The sequence below is a fragment of the Phascolarctos cinereus genome, unplaced genomic scaffold (genome assembly GCF_003287225.1).
Source record: "Phascolarctos cinereus isolate Bilbo 61053 unplaced genomic scaffold, phaCin_HiC Scaffold_4;HRSCAF=312, whole genome shotgun sequence".
NCBI classification, from domain to species: domain Eukaryota; kingdom Metazoa; phylum Chordata; class Mammalia; order Diprotodontia; family Phascolarctidae; genus Phascolarctos; species Phascolarctos cinereus.
Genome location: NW_027555847.1, coordinates 447,878,836 through 447,893,092, shown reverse-complemented (window position 1 = coordinate 447,893,092; position 14,257 = coordinate 447,878,836). Strand labels below are relative to the sequence as shown.

At 38.5% G+C, this 14,257-nt stretch overlaps 1 pseudogene; it reads left to right on the top strand.

Moving 5' to 3' along the window:
* Positions 1-1,182: 1,182 nt before the first annotated feature.
* LOC110214678 (nucleolin pseudogene) lies at positions 1,183-3,010 on the top strand (annotated as a pseudogene).
* The last annotated feature ends 11,247 nt before the right edge of the window (positions 3,011-14,257 follow it).

Here is a 14,257-nt window from a genome sequence, read left to right as displayed (position 1 = left end):
CAATTGTTTATGAGGTTCTTAAGCCTAGCACATGCAAAGGTGCCATACAAAAACAAGAACAGGTATGTCCTTTTAATTTCCATTCATTAAACACCAGAGACCTAATACAGCTAACTTTTCTAGAATTCAATTCTAGTCTTTCTTCTTTCTTGTTTTTTTAATTGGATTTGTCTAACTCTGAAAGGGAGACATCAAGATCTCCAACTATGTAGTTTTTATATCTACATAGCAAAATTCTTTTGATTTGTTTTTTTAAGTACTTAGATTCTAAGCCATTGGGGGTATATGTGTGTGTGTGTGTGTGTGTGTGTGTATTCTAAAACAATGAAATTATTCCAATGACATTGAAACACTAAATTCAATAAGACATTCAAAAACATGAAATTATGTATTGGTATGAAGAGTCAGACACGAATGAAAGGGCTAAACAATAAAATCTTTAAATATTATGTTAATGCTAAGTATACTGCTTATTTACCTTAACTATTTCTATTTTTACTGTCGTCTTTTCTAAGATTATGATTACCACTCTTCTTTTAAAAATTCACATGAGTAAAATATATTTTATTCCAATCCACCATTTTAATTCTGTGTGAAATTAGATGCTTCAAATGTGTAAATAGCATACTGTTGGATTCTGCTTTCTAATCCATTCTGTTACCTTTCTTCAATTTATGAGTAAGTTCATTCTATTCACATTCACATTCATTTTTATGCCATGGGGCCCAGGGTTGCCTCTCTTGCCATTACACACTTATAGCTGGAACTGTAGTTCCCACTCTATAGCCATACTAATTGGTAAGAGTTTACTACATGTAAACTCAAGATACCTGACTATGCCATCCTCATGCCATGCTACTAGGCACCTCCTTACTGCCCCTACTTTCCACTTCCTGCTCTGAAAGCAGTAATAAAATCAGTAATGCCATTGTTTCAGAAAAGCTCATGTCATTCTATTACCCTCTGGCTAAACTCACCATCCCTATCATTTGCCTCCTCTTACTATAGTAACAGCTGATATTCATAAAGCCTTTAAAGTATGCAAAAAGGTCTTTCATCTCAATCTTGGCCAGCAAAGAGCTGCTCACAGGACTCCTCCCTGTCTTTCCACCACCTGATGACATTGCCTGGGCTTTGGCCCACAGATCTGCACCCTCCATACCCTAGTCACAGGCCACCACCATGGTGAAGCTAGAAAAGGCTGCTAAAAATCAAGGTGAGTGAAAGAAAATGGCCCCTCTCCCAAAGGAGACAGAAGACAGTGAGGATGAGGATATGCCAGAAGATGAAGAAGAAAGCAGGTTGTGGTTCTTCAGAAGAAGATCAAGCAGGCTGTGGCTGCACCAGGAAAGAAGGTACCACCAACAAGAAAAGCTGTTGTTGCCACCAGGCCTGACAAGGAAGGAGCCATGTCCCTGGTGAGAAGACAGTTGCCATGACCCTGGCCAAGAAGGTAGCCCAAGAAAGCAGTGGTGTCCCCAAACAAAGTGGCAAAAAATGGGAAGAATGGCAAGAAGGAAGACAGGGAGTCTGAAGAAGAAGACAGTGAACATAAAGGGCATGAAGAGTTTGAGGCTTTCAAAGCTACAAAGATGGGAGTGGCTCCCACCAAACAAGCCTCTAAGGATGATGAGGATGAAGAAAATGAGGATGACTAAAGAAGAAGCTATGGATTCCACACCTGCCAAAGAGAAGACTACTGCTATGAAAGCTGCCATTGGGAGACCTAGAAAGGCCAAAGAATCTGAGAAGGAGGAGGAGGGGAGGAGGAAGCGACAGTGAAAGAAGCACCAGGAAAGAAGTAAAAAGGAAATGGGCAAACAGAAGGCTCCCAAAATTGGATGCTGAATCATCTACAAATTTCAATCTCTTCCCTGAACCTGAACCTCAACAAAACTGCTTCTGAGCTAAAAACTGGCATGATGTACTTCTTTGCAAAGAAAAAAGAAAAAAAAAGACCTTACCATTGTGGACATCTGCATCGGTGTCACCAGAACGTCTGGCTATGTGGAATTTCAATATGCTGAAGACATGGAAAAGGCTCTGGAACAAAGTGACTCCAAAGTGCTTGGCTCTGAAATTAAGCTGGAAGAATCAAAAGAGAACAAGAAAGACCGAGGTGCAAGGACACTCTTTGTCAAGAATCTGCCATATAAAGTAACTCCGGAGGAGGTTAGGAAGTATTTTAAGATGCTATTGAGGTCAGACTGGTCTGCACCAAGCATGGGACCCCCAAAGGAACTGCCTACATTGAATTTCAGACAGTAGCAGATGTGGTCAAGGCTTTGGAAGAGAAGTAGGGCACTGAGATCGATGGCTGTGCACTCATTATGGATTGCACAGGGGAGAAAAGCCAAGGACAGAACTCTAGAAGAATAATTCCTGGGGCAGGCGCAACAGTGAGCCATTGGGCTCCAAGACCCTTGCACTGAACAACCTCGCCTATGGTGTCATGGAGGAGAGTCTGCAGAGAGTGTTTGAGAAGGCAACATCCATCAGCTTGCTCCAGAACCACCAAGGCTGATCTAAAGGGTACGTGTCCATTGAATCTGCCTCCATGGAAGAGGTGAAAGAAGCCTTGAATTCTTGTAACAACATAGAGATCAAAGGCAGAACCATGCAGCTGGAGCTGAAGGGACAGAATGTCGCTAATGCAGCCCCAAGGAACCAGTCCTACAAAACCTTGTTCATCAAAGGCCTGTCTGAAGACATGATGGAAGAAATGTTGAAAGATTCATTTCATGGTTCAGTGAGCACCAGGGTAGTCACAGACAGGGAGACGGGGTCTTCGAAAGGGTTTGGTTTTGTGGACTTCAACTCAGAGGAAGACACCAAAGCTGCAAAAGAGGCTATGGAGGACAGGGATGTCGATGGAAAACAAAGTAACCCTGGATTGGGCCAAGCATAATGGCTGTGGAGGACAAGAAGACTTTGGAGGCCGGGGCATTTCTGAGGAGGCCGAGGAGGAGGTGACAACAAGCCACAGGGAAAGAAGACAAAGTTTGAATAGTTTCCCTCGTTTTCTTTCCCCCTGCCATGTGAAGAGACTCTGGGGGTTTTATCTTGTAGCTGAATCACTTTTAGAGCCTTCCAAGGACATTCCAAGATAGATGGGCAGCCCTCGGTCATCCTGGATAAACCTGGATGATGTTTCAAAGGAGGATGTTCCATATAAACTCTTTGCAGAATCGGTGGTAGCTGTGGAAGGTCACCTTTTTATCTATGAGTTGTCTTGAGTTTATGTTATACCCCATATACAAAACTATTTTCCTAAAAAAAAATTAAAAATTAAAATAAAGTATGCAAAGATCCTTTACATACATTATCTCATTTGAGTCTCACAATAATCCAATGAAGTTGTTTGTTAGATAGTATTATCACTTCTATTTTAAAGAATGAGGACAAAGAGATTGCATTACTTGCTCATGATTAGATAGCCACTAAGTATTAGAGGCAGAACTTAAAACTCTTTCTCTAGGTCCAGCATTCTATCTACTAAGCCACACTGCCTTTTGATAATATCTTAAAATGTACAAACTAATAATCAGCTCCAAAAAGGTGGCCACACCTACTGCCACTGTCAATATTATCTTTGATTCCTGTCTGGGGTACTACTGAGTGTGGAGGCAGGAGGAAGGAGATGACTAGGAAAGTTTGGGGTCACAAATTTTCATCTGTGTCCAATTTAGAGTTCCAGAAACAGAGTTTTGAAGCTATTGCTATAAATTATAGCAGCATAAGATCATAGATTTAAAGGTGGAAGGGGCCTTAGAGGTTATTGAATCAAACCCTCTCATTTTATAGATGAGGAAAATGAGGCAGAGAGAGGTTATGTACATTACTTAAGATCACCCAGCTAGTAAGTGCCAAAAGCAGAATTTGAACTCGTCTTTCTGTCTCCAAGCCCAATACCATATCTACTTAATCCATTCAGTTTTATTAAATAGTTCTTTAATTGAACTTGAGAAGATTTTTTTACTAGAAATACATTGATAAGATTTCTAGTAACTAAATCAAAATTCACAGTAATACTATACTCCCATATCTGGTCTTGTCATAACTTACAAAACTCTGTCATTGCCTCTATGTGGCTGTAGCCTCTGGGACTAAGAGAAAGGTGACTTTTGGGACTTAGCTAATGTGCATGTTTCTCCACTCAAGCACCGAAGCTGTCTCTACTGGTATCTGATCTCAACTCTTTCCTTGTCATCTGACTACCTATGGCAGGTCCACTTGTTTCCTTTATAGGCCCAGTATAATCCCTTTATACTGCGGGCTATACATATTCTTGTAGTTCCAAATACTTTTTCTTGTAGTTCCAAACCACAAAAGTGTGAGCGAGTCAAATCACAACTGGACACTGAAAATTAATCATATCCTCAAAGAAGTATGAATGGTTCCATGAGTACCCAGCCTCTGAGATGTCCTCAATCTTCACAATGAAATAAATCTAGCATGTCCATACAATTCAGAGAGATGAAATCAGAGTCCCCAAAACTTGCCTCCATGAAGGTTAACACTATCATCTTTTTACCTTAAAAGGTAATAATCTGATTACCCCTCTTTAAACTGGCAAGAGGTAATAAGGGTCTAAAATTGGGTGGTAGACCTGTCAGCAGGGGGGGGGGACAATTAGATTCTGTGGAGGTAGACTCAAAAACATTTAGAGAACAAATGAATATGGAATGAGAAAAATAGAAAAGACACAAAGACAGAATGGTAACTGGAAAGAGGATGGTATATGCAATTAGAAACCAATTTGGAAGTAGAGATTTGGGAGGGTAAAATAATCAGTTCCCTTTTGGACATGATAGATTTGAGATGTTGACATCCAAGTGGATATGTCTAGCATGCAATAGGCCATATGGGGCTGGAGTTTAGAGAGACATTAAGGTAGAACACATGATTTGAGAATCTTCTGCTTGAGCATAATTTAGCCTAAAGGTTCAATGATGAGACCGGTGAAGGTGAGTTTAGAGTGAAAAGAGAAGTAGACCCAGGATAGGGCCTATGGGACACCCACACTTAGGTAGAAGATAGATAATAATCCAAGAAAGGAGGTGGAAAAGAAACAATCAAACAGGGAGAGGGAAAAACAGAATTTAGTGAATGTCACAGGAACTAAGAGAAGACAATGTTTAAAGATGTCAAAATCTGTAGAGAGGTTAAATAGAAAGAGGCCTGAAGGAAGTTAATTGGATTTAGCTATTAAAAGATCTCCTGGTAACACTGCAGAAAGAAGTTTCGGTAGAGTGGTGGAGTCAAAAGCCAAATTACAAGAAATAGAAGGCAAAGTGAGGTAAATGGAGGCAATGTGTCTGTCTAGAGAATTTTTTTTTCTAAATTGCCTAATTTGGCAATAAAAAGGCTGATCAATTGAAGGAATTTCAGGGATAAATTTTTTTTCAGTGCAACTAGGTTACTATCCCCTAGGTTTAGTTTAAGTTTTCTGGGATAGCCCCATCCCTTTTTTCTGAGTCCTATATCAATATTTTAAAAAATAATCCTCTAGTGAGGCTCCTTTTCAAAGACCTCTGGTAAATACAAACAGATTGCCTCCATTGGTTCCTACCACCTTCCCTACCCTGTCCAAAGCTCCAACAGATAATGTTTGCTTAAGTGTTAACAATTATTACACAGATATTCAGAAATTGTGCTTCATTCTTGTGAATGGACCCCCTCTAGTGGTTAAAATAATCCCAGATTAGCAGAAAAGCAGTTGCTTCATTCATTCAAAATTTATTCAACAGTTTGGGAATCAAATCAGATGTAAATTTCTAAATACAAAGCCTCTGCTCTTTATACCTGGATTTCCCCTAGAAAACCTATTCTTTCTGAAGCACCATTTACCAATACTATCAATTAGCCATCTCTTTGCTAACCAGTTTAAGCATCTTCTTACTTTATCAACAGCATCTCAACCAGAAGGACTTGGTTCAGACCAACATGTTTTTGTTTATTTCATTGATGTCTTTTGCTTTTACATTAGGGTCACTTCTGATATTTCTGTCTTCTCCTTCTCCCACCCTGTGCACCATCCCAACATACGGGGGCAAAGAGTTAAGCAAAAACAACCAACACATTGTCTGAGAGTATAGGCAACATTCCCGGCCCAGAGTTCCCCCACCTCTTCACTGAAAGGAGGAAGTACAGGCCTCTTCTCAAGACTGTCATTGTCAATTGGAATGCTGAAAGAGGGAGAAATCCCCATTTCCTTCTAGGATGGATGAAAATAATCTGAGTTTGAAGTGATTCCAAAGCCTACTGTGGAATGAAATGTTACCATAACCTTTGGTTCCATAAAGAACCTTGGGGCAGGTAGGTGGCGAGGTGAATGGAGCTCTGGCCTTGGAGTCAGAAGAACCTGAGTTCAAATCTGACCTCAGACACTGACACTTACTAGCTGTGTGACCCTGGGCAAGTCACTTAACCCCGATTGCCTCACCAAAAAGAAAAAAAAAGTGACACCTTACTGAGTCAAATTTGTAAAAATAAGAGTCACTCCCCAATTGTTAAATGGTCAAAGGATATGAATAGATAGTTCTCAGATAAAGTAATCAAAGCTATCTATAGTCATAAGAAAAAATGCTCTAAATCACTATTGATTAGAGAAATTCAAATTAAAACAACTCTCAGGTACCACCCCACACCTATCAGATTGCCTATGACAGAAAAGGAAAACAACAAATGTTGGAGGGAGTGCAGGGAAATTGAGACACTAATGCCCTGTTGGTGGAGTTGTGAACTGATTTAACCATTCTGGAGAGCAATTTGGAACTATGCCCAAAGGGCTATAAAACCATGCATACCCTTTGACCCAGCAACATCACTACCAGTTCTATAGCCCAAATAGATAAAAAAAAATAAGGATCCATATGTACAAAAATATTTATAGCAGCTCTTTTAGTGGTGGCAAAGAATTGGAAATTGAGGGGATTCCCATCAATTGGGGAATGGCTGAACAAGTTGTGGTATATGACTGTGATGAAATACTATTATGCTATAAGAAATGACAAGCAGCTCCATCCTTGGAGTCAGGAGGACCTGAATTCAAATCCAGACTCACACACTTGACAAAGACACTATCTGTGTGATCCTGGGTAAGTCACTTAACCCCAATTGCCTCACCAAAAAAAGTGAAAAAAAAAAAAGAAACGACAAGCAGGATGCTCTCAGAAAAACCTGGAAAGACTTACATGAACTGATGCACAGTGAAGTGAGCAGAACCAGGAGAACAGTGTACACAGTAACAGCAATTTTGTGTGATGATCAGCTGCGAATGACTTAATTATTCTCAGCAATACAATGATCCAAGACAATTTCAAAGGACTTATGATGAAAATGCTATCCATCTTCAGAGAAAGAACTGATGGAGTCTGAATGCAGATCAAAACATACTTTTTAAACTTTATTTTAGTTGGTATTGTTGCTGTTTTGGTCTGTGTTTTTTCACAATATGACTAACATGGAAATATGTTTTGCAGGCATGCATATGTATAACCCATGTCAAATTGCTTGCCTTCTCAATGAAGAGAGAGGGGATGGAGAGAATTTGGAACTCAAAGTTTTAATAAATGAATGTTTAAAATTGTTTTTATATGTAACTGGGGAAAAAAATAAAACATTTTAGAAGAAAAAAGTGACAACTTTTTTTTTATAAAATTCTCATTATTATCTGAAAACCCTTTCCTAAATTTTGCATTCACTCAGAGAAAAATGGAAATATACCTAGACAGAAAAGGGGGAAGTTAAAAAAAAAGTTTACATCTCTTCTGAACTTGGTAAACCCTACTTTTATACTTTTATGACCAGTAAAGGAAATGAGGGGAATGAGGTAGGTAACTCTGCCTTTGCTGCCTTCTGATTTATTGCTCAGGCTTACCTCCAGCAGGTACCTAAGAAGGTGAACAGATTGATTTTCTACCCCTTGGAGCTCAGTTCCCACCAGCCTCATTTTTTTAATCTGTTCTACTGACATCATTACCTTATGCATTACCTGTTATCTCCCATTATCCAGAGGTAACCAAAGGAGGATAAGAGCACAGTATCTCTTGTACAAGTCTATTAACCTTTCTCTGTTGGTGTGTATTAACAAGCTAATAAGTTGCCAATCATAGACTAGTAAATATTGAAACAGCCATCCTGCAGCTTCGAGTACTTCTGACTGTAAATATGTTTGTCTATTTAGGTTGCAGATTTGTACAGGTAATTGCAAAGGTAATGAGGCAATATTAAAACATCTTTCTCTCTCAATCACCTTTCAGTGTTTGGGCAGGCAAACAGGAAAGCTAAATATCTTTACCCACAGCTGCTGGGGTAAATCTTCTCTTGGTCCTGCAGATGTATTTGGATTTTTTTTTTAATTGAAGAATTGTCAAACCCTCTTCTTTCAAGCTATTTTCACATAAAGTATAAGCCAAAAGAGACCTCTTTTCCCCCAGAAAAGATCATTCTATGCCAACGTAAGCAAAAAAAAAAAACCTTTGGGGGTCTATCCCTGATCAAAACCCTTATAATAACTGTAAGTTCTCCTCTCCATAGCTACAATTTCTCTGTCAGGTTGTACAACACAAAGTATGCCGACTGGCCTCATGTTCTTATCTTGCCCTTCACTATATTTCCCACAGATTTTTTTTTCTCACAAGTTACATCCAAAACTCACTGTCAAACCTCCCATTTTGAGAGTATAAGAGCAATTGTACCATCTCTATTTTCACTTTTACAAAGAAAATGATTGAAAAACATGACCCCCACATTGGACATATCACTTAGATTATGGTCTAGAGACTCCTTAAAGGGGAGTTAAAGTTTCCTTTACTGCCTTGTACATAGTAGAAGGTCTATCAGTGGCCAATGAATGAATGAATAAGTTTATCTCAGATTAAAGAAATTGAGTTATCTGAAGATTTATATAGATTACTGAGTGAAAGGATGAAAACACAGTTTGTATTATTATTTTCATTGTTATTAATGGTGTACCAAGAATTAGTATGTGTATAAGTTAAAGCTAAGATGCAGAAATCAAATCATTTGCAAGTAGGCCAGCAAATCACTTTCCAATTGACCTCTTTTCCTTAAGGAACTTAATCATTTCATTGAAAATATGCATTTTTAAACTAATTAAATTCATTTTATTTTAATGGCTCATTTTCTATTAAGAGTGTAAAATATTTATCTTCCTTATTTTGAATGCGATAGTTTGTGTCTCATTTAAAAACAAAATAACAATTGAATCAAGCTTCTCTCTGCACTTGGTCAGATCCCTTCTAACAATTTGGAGACATAACCATTCCAGAGCAAAGACTTTAAAGATGTAGGTGTAAAGACTTAAAAATGATGTAGCATTGTAACAAACCAAAGCAATACCCCAAAGGAATCCCTGCTGTAACATAGACATTTATCATACAGTCTCTACTCGAAAACCTTTCCTGAAAGAGAACCCACCACCTCTCAAGTCTGCCCATTTTGCTTTTGAATAGATTTTATCGCTAAACCGTTGGGTTATTTTTGTTTGTTTGTTTGTTTGTTTTTTTCCTGACACCAAAGATAAATACACCTTGGGGTTTTCTCTTTCTAAGCATCCGTAGTTCCTTCATCCAATCTTCCTAAGATATTGGCTCAAGCTCATTTACCATCTTGGTTGCCCTACTAATACTCTACAGTTATAGTTCCTTTCTTAAGCTGTAAGTCAAAATGGATCACAGTACCCCAGATGTGTTTTGACCAAGGTAAAGCACAAAATACAGGTTTTTTTTTTAATTGGGTCTCCCTATCTCATCCAGGCTGGAAATTTATCGACCACTCATAGGTTCAATCCCATTATTGATTAGCCTGAAAGCCTTGACTTGTTCTATATCTGAACTAGGCCAGTTTGCCTCTCCTTAAGCAGCCAGGTCCCTATCCCCACCTCCCCACGTGCTTACAATGTGCTTACCAAACTGGCATTTAGTGGGGCATCTGATTGGCTTTAGCCTTTAACTGCATCTAAGAACTCCTGAACTCAAGGCATGCAACAACCTCTGCCTCCCAGGTAACAGGAATTACAGGCATCTGCCACCATATCCAGCTGCTATGGCTATTTTTAAATGAGCTGTTGTCTAGCCACACCTCCCCCATCTTCCACTTATGAAACTGGATTTTTGAACCCAGGTATAAAACTTTACAGCCATTAAATTTCATCTTTTTGGATGCAGTCAATTATTCTAGGCTGTCAAAATGCTTAAAGTTTCTGCCTCCATCACTGAGTGTGTTAGCTATTGCTCTCAGCTTTGTGTTATCAGCAAATTTGATAATCATGCTGTCTATTCTTGTCTAAGTTACATTTCATCTGCTAGCACACAATTAAATGGGAACCTTCTCCCTTTGCACCCCCACCCCAAGCTTTGCGAATCGGGGGGGGGGGGTATCAGATTCTTGGAACTGAGAAAGACCTGTACTCTAACTTAACCCCTCCCATCTGCTATGGTCTGAATGCTGTTGCTGCTGTTGAGTTGTTTCTCAGCCCTGTCCAACCCTTTTTGACCCCATTTGGGGTTTTCTTGGCAAAGATGTTAGAGTGGTTTGTCATTTCCTTTTCCAGCTCATTTTACAGATAAGGAACTGAGGTAAAGAGGGTTAAGTGACTTGCCCAGGGTCACAGAGCTAGTGAGTATCTGTGGACAGATTTGAACTCACAAAGATGAGTCTTCCTGACTTCAGGCCCAGCACTATGACCACTCCACTACCTAGCTGCTCACTATGTATGTTACTAAACTTAAAGAGTTTTCAACACATAAGATTAAAACAAGCTCTCTGGGCTCTAGGAGAGGAGTATACCTAAGGGTACAGAAAGAAATAAAAACAAAAGACTTCAACCATCTTCAGCTATATGCATCTGCTCAGCTAGTCCCACACATCAGGAGCATATAACATGGAGAGAGATAAAGGGAATAACAGCTACAGTACCCTGTAGTGGATAAATTGGGGTATCCACTCACAATGGCAGCAGATATTGACATTGTTCTTGAATGTGATAAGGGATCACTTGAAATAGGCAACACTGGATACACTCTTTCAAGTGTGCTAGACAAGAAATATGTGTCAATGGGTAGGTTTAGAGAAGTAATAAATTTATAACTGGCTTTTATATCATGCTTTAGAGTAAACCCCATACAGGGTCATGACCCACATTTTAAGAAGTGCCGATAGGAGTCGTGAGTGGAAAAAGTTTAAGAGGCCCTGCTTTAGAGTTTTCAATGCCCTTCAACCTAGATGATTTCATTTGAATATCAAGTCAGAAAGATTAAATGACTTGCCATAGCTGAATTTAACTACAAGTTGATTACAAATCCAGCATTCTACTATGCTTGATTATCTCTTAAATAAATAATAAAATTAAGTAACATTAATAAAGGCTGGTAGAAAATATGTTTCAGATGATTATTTCTCTAGAGATCTTGGAGTACTTTTTGGAAAAATGAGATTTCCATTGCATAATGTCTAACACTTTATAGTCAACTCTCAATTATCTGTTTAAATGGGGTAAGGGGAAGAGAAGTGATAATATGTATAGAGAAAAAACTGGTATTCTCCAAACACTTTGCTGTTGGTCATTACTTTCAACTTGCCTTTTGTTAGAGCTTCAAGCAAGAAACACCTTTAGCTAAATCAAGTTCCCCAAATTTGTTTCTACCTTCCTCTAAAGACACTAGGAAATCATAACTTGGTCCAAATGTAGGCTTGTCAGAAGAAATCTGGAGCATCTATTGAGTCATTAGTAACCACTGCAGAAAAGAAGGAAAGGGGTGCCGGAGTCAGAGTTGCCTGATGCTAGGTCTGCCAGCACCTTTTGGGAGGCTGAGTTGGAAGGTCATCAGTAGCAAGTGATGAACATCTGTATCCCCAATCTGAATTAACAGCCTATTTATTGACTTAGATTCTCACAGTTCCAATTTTCTTTGAAGAACTGAATGCAAACAGTAGTATACTATACAGGGCCAAACTCTAAGAATCTCCATTCCTATACCTCTATCAGCTTTCGCTTTGCACAAGTTCTTATCAAAGGAATATTATCACCACAGCAATCATACCCAGCCAGGAAGGCTTAAAACTTATTCTGAGATGCCACTTGGAATGACTTGGTAGATAATCCAGGAAAGTGCTGGAATATCTGATCCAAACTGGTTTAAGTTCTTTTCCTCCTTCCTTATTTTCTGCTCCATATCAACAAGCCCCATATCATAGTTATCTGCATATGTACAATATCCCATGCCAGATTGTGAACTCCTTGAGGGAAGGGAATATGTCTTGTAAATAAGGTGTTTCCTCTTACAACTAGTTCAGGGTTCTCCAAATAGTGGATGCTTTGATAAACGTTTACTAAATTGAAAATATTAAAGGGGATGAGAAATATTTTGGCCCAAATAACCCAGTGTTGGCTTAGAAACTTCCAGCTCAAGACTCACTTTCTGCATGCAACCTGTTCCACTACTCCAAGCTATTTTAATTTCTCCCTGGTCTTTCTCCTAAATACTTGTGTCTACACTACATCATTTAGTCTTTTAGTTTACATTACCCAATATTGCTCTCTACTCAAAAGACAACATGGAAAAACTAGGCCTGAAGATATCAAGTGATGTTTGGCAAGAAACAAACTCTTAGATACTCAATTTATTTATCCATAAAATGAGAATGATAATACATGTGACCTGGGAATAACATCTACAAGTGTAAAAAAATACTAACAATAATTATTTTTCAGTTTTATTGTAAGAAAGCATTGGAAACGTTAAAGTACTATGTAAATTGAGTAATTATTGACTAATGGAAACACATGGTACAGACATACAAGAGAAACTATTGCCTAAGCAATCTCTAAATTGTAGGGAACCCATTTCTTCTCTTTAATATGTTCATTTCATCATTTAGACTAGACGGCATTTCTAAGTTCCTTATTTAGGAACTAAGATGGAAATATTTAGAGGGAGAGTCCTGGATAAAAATATAGCAATCAACTCAAAGCAACATTGTATATTTAACTACAGAGGAATCCTATTTTAAGACTGGTGTTAAGGGAACACTTGTCATAGGTACATTTCTAGTTATCTGGTGGAATTTGATTTAGTCCATATGAATCTAAAGCATGATAGAATTCATTTGGACTCTACATTTTTTCAATGAACGAATGAATGAATGAGTGATATACATTTTGTAAACATATTATTAAATGCCAGTCTCACATAAAAAGAACTGGAAAAAATGTCTTCAGAATGGGACTCCATTCTATTTCTTATGTGTGGTCTGCCACCTAGTGTTCATCAACAGAAATGAAAAATAATTTACAGCAGCAATTTCCAATCCAGCTATGACAAAATGGAGAACATTTAGAATTTGGAGTATGAAATATCTTTTTTTTAAAATAAGATAAGGTTTCACTGTAAAACTAAAAGTACAAAAAACTACCTTAAGATTAAGTAATAAAAATGTGAAATTAGGGTAAAAATTAAAATGCATTTTACAAAGGGGGCATTTTACAAAGGAGGAAGACATTTTGGCAGATTTCTATCCCTCCTCATGGATAACTGTGGGACCTAAAAGTTGCAGTTCCACCCAGATGGGTTTTAGGGTCCTCTCCACTGAGCCAGAGTCACTATTGCCTAAGGAGCAGATCGAGTGCTTAACTTGGGAGTCAGAAGATCTCAGCTCAAATACCACCTTGGATACTTACAGATGGTTGACCATGAACAAGTCACTCAACTTCTCTCAGTCTCAGTTTCCTCGTTAGTAAAATGGGGGTCATAATAACTGTGGTATGTAGCACAGAGAGCTATAGTAAAATACAAATAAGACAGGTATTGTAAATTACTATGGGGAACAGGTAAGATAACAATAAAAACTTTGTTGTTATTATCCAGTAGTCTGTCATGTCTGACTCTCTGTAATCCCATTTGAAGTTTTCTTAGCAAAGATACTGGAGTGGTTTTGCCATTTCCTTCTCCAGGTATTTTAAAGATGAGGAAACTGAGGTAGGTTAAGTGACCTGCCCAGGGTCACACAGCTAGGAAGTATATGAGGCCAGATTGAACTCACAAAGATGAGTCTTCCTGACTCTAGGCCCAGCACTCACTGTTCTACCTAGTTGCCCAATGATGATGATAACAGCTAACATTTATATTGTGCTTACTATGGGCCAGGTACTTTGCTAAGTACAATTATTATCTTATTTAGCCCTCATAACAATCCTGGGGAGGTAGGTGCTATTACTATCCCCATTTTACAG